Below are 3,418 nucleotides of genomic sequence, written 5' to 3'. Positions count from 1 at the left end.
ACCGTGACCTCACTATAACAATCTCATGAAATTTATTTGGTAAAATAGTTTCTAATTATTTATATATATAGAATTCACCGATAAAATAGTTTATTAATTATATATATATGGAATTAATAGTTTAGAGATAGTGTTGGTCGTAGACCTTCTTCCCATTCTCAAAGAAGTTAGAGATGACTCGAACCATAACCTTACTATAACAATTCCATGATTAATTTGGTGATAAAATAGTTAGGGACACTACATGAAATTAAGTGAGACAACCGTTATGAATCACTTTTATATAAGAAATTTAATAGCTTAGAGACGGTGTTGGTCGCAGACCTTCTTCCCATTCTCAGAGAAGTTAGAGACGACTCGAACCATAACATTACTATAAAAATCCCATGATTAACTTGATAATATAATATAGTGTTGGGTTATTTAAAAATATTGGAGTGTTGAAGGATGTTTCCAAAAATAATTTAGTTTCAGGTGTGTTTGTTGATAAATCACCATATGGTTATACAAAAAACTCATAATTAATTTAATGGGCGTCAATGCTAAATAGGTCGGGTAGGTACTCTTAAACATAAAATCAAATGATACACAATAAATAAATAAATAAATAATCAAAAATGAGATAAACAAAACAAAAATGATAAAAAAAAAACTAAAGGCAATAAACAAAAGTAAAGGGGGTGACTTCATGTACCACATATGGGATAAAAATCCCTAGAACCAAAATCTCATTTACTTCTCAATTCCTTTCTCTTCACGCGATAGGGATGGCCATGGAATGAAGTCCGTTTTCTTCCTTCTTTCCAATCGGCGGTGGTCACGGTGAGATGCGGTGGTTCAAGGTTGGGGTCACGGTGGTCCATCTACGAAGAAGTGGTTTGGAGGGTTCTGTTACCCCTATTCTTTCGCACAAAATGGGATTTCAACCCTGAATCCCAACTCCATCTTCCCGCTCTTCCTCAGCGGTGGTCACGGCGAGATACAGTGGTTCAAGGTGGTTCGGATTTGGTCTCCTATCCTCACTGTGGTCGTTGCAGTAAGGTAGGGATTCATTTATCCCTTTTTTCAACAGTGGTTAGCCTCAGTGAGGGAAAGCTAGGTTTGAGGATGGTTCATGACCACATCCAGGTGGTTTCGGGCTACATCTCAACGCCGATAGAGCATAAGGGAACTCAGTAAGGGACCCTACTCCTTCTATGTTGAATCTTTGATTAACCTTTTATGTCTATAGCCTATGAAGCACGGATTCGTCAAACACCCTCACATGTCGGTGTCCAACACGTATTCGACACGAATACACTCAGATTTGCGAAGGATACGTATCCATAGAGTATCCAAAAATTAAAAAAATAAAATCAAATAAAAAAATATTAAGATACGTATCCGATTCGTTTTCAATAAAATATAGGATATATGAATTCGTTTTCAGTAAAGTATAGGATATATAGATTCCTTTACAATAAAACATGATAAGATAGATTCGTTTCCAATAAAATAGGATAAAATAGATTCGTTTCCAATAAAACATGATAAGATAAATTCGTTTTCATTAAAGTAGTATAAGATATATTTGTTATGGAGGGCAATGATTTTAGGATAGATTCGTTTTCATTAAAATAAGATAAGATAAATTTGTTATGGAGGGCAATGATTTTATATTTCCATTATATTTTTTACTTTGGATATTTTGATTTACACTTCTAATTTTATCATATTTTATGTGTTTTTATTATTTTATACGCATATCCCTGAACGTATCGTATCATGTATTTTGGAAAAAATGTGTGTCGATGTATCGGATACGTATCGTATCCGACACATGTATTAATATCTGTGCTTCATACTATAGCTATGTTGAAATGGTGTATTTGGTGATGAATATTTTTCGATTTGCTATAAGGGGTTTGTTGTTTTTTGTTCTGTGTGCGTATTTGGACCGTTGTGTATCTGCTCAATCTTTCCTATTTTTGTGTTCTCTTTATTCACGGAGTCCCCCTGATAACCGTATATGATAGCTTTTTTATAGGTGTTAAGGCTGATGGTAAGGACCTCAAGTGAGACTTTCCATTCGCCCTTTGGTTTAGTAACATTCCCTGACTCCTTATCTCTGATTTTAATTTCTAAAACTGGTCATCAATGCTGCTTAACTACACTGAAATCACTACCTTTTGATTTGCACCTCTTTGATGCCACTTTATTCTGATTTAGAATAGATTAGTGCTCTTTTGAAATTCCTACAATTAATCTCGTGAATGCTTTTGCTGTTTATGATGATGTGTAACTGGAATGTAGGAATTTATGGTATATCTTCTTTATTGCCACTTTTTGGAATTCTTTTGCATTGATAACCCACAACTAGATTTTGATTGCCTCAGATTGATAACCCATGATGATGCTCTTATTGTAATAGCCATACTTTAACACCTAGCTTTCCTTAATTCTGACTTTTCAACCAATTGCTTGTAATTTCAGTTAGCCTTAATACGCTTCATAACAACATTGCACACTTCATGTTCTCCCATGAAATCCTTGGCCACCCCACATGAAGACTTCATTCCTATTCGAATGAGGGAAACAGACTACAGCAAGTCTAGCAAACATGGAACACTCAACCAGTTGCAGTGTTCTCTGGCACATTGGCACCCTTGGTGGTAAGTCATGAAGCTCTCTTGAAACCCCTTTTTCTTCTCCATAGTCGTTCTTTAAAAACTGACTTTCAAAATTTGATTACAAAATTAGGGTTGGTGATTGAAGAAAGAAACATAGGGAAAAAGAGTGAGTTTGGCAATGGGGAGACAGAAGAATGGGTCTTGATTATCATGGAGAAGATTTGGGTCGTGTTGGACCAAAGGAATTGTCTATCACCAATAAGTTCAAACCAAGGCCATATCCATATTCCAGAGTCATAGGATTTCCTTTAGACCAAACTGATTTTATTTTGAATATCAATTGCAAATTTACAATAACGGGTTTGATACTGTGAAATGAATTCAAGGTTGATTAATTTGTGTAAGCATATTTTTTGCATAAATATGAGGTGCACCAGTGTTGCTCCCCAATGACCCATTTGTTGTGAAGCAAATTACAGCCTCATGTGCATAACTTAATTTCACCATCATAACTGGTTAAAAATGGATAACGAGCATGAGCTTTTTGCGAACTTAAATGGTTATGCTTCTCTCCAAAAATATAACCTTTTATTTTTCGTCACACCACAATATTTCTATACTTAAATAATTTATCCATTCATTACTGTTGTAACGAAAATGACTTCAACTTCTAATCAGTGGTCACGAAATGAGTGTGAATACGTGCAAAGAAAAGTTTGATATAAGAAATTATTGTTATCCCAAAATTATGTAACGTATGACCATAAATGGGCCAAGTTTGAGACAGAGGAGATTAAAATAGTTCATTT

At 34.7% G+C, this 3,418-nt stretch overlaps 1 long non-coding RNA gene across 1 annotated transcript; it reads left to right on the top strand.

The window, feature by feature from the left end:
* On the top strand, window positions 706-3,060 carry LOC109347190. The gene is made up of 3 exons (XR_002107577.1): window positions 706-1,175; window positions 2,473-2,651; window positions 2,740-3,060. It is a non-coding gene; the product is annotated as an uncharacterized LOC109347190 (long non-coding RNA).

This window comes from Lupinus angustifolius, chromosome LG05 (genome assembly GCF_001865875.1).
Source record: "Lupinus angustifolius cultivar Tanjil chromosome LG05, LupAngTanjil_v1.0, whole genome shotgun sequence".
NCBI lineage: Eukaryota > Viridiplantae > Streptophyta > Magnoliopsida > Fabales > Fabaceae > Lupinus > Lupinus angustifolius.
Note: the sequence above shows the minus strand (reverse complement) of the source record. Positions and strands in the feature narration are given on the sequence as shown.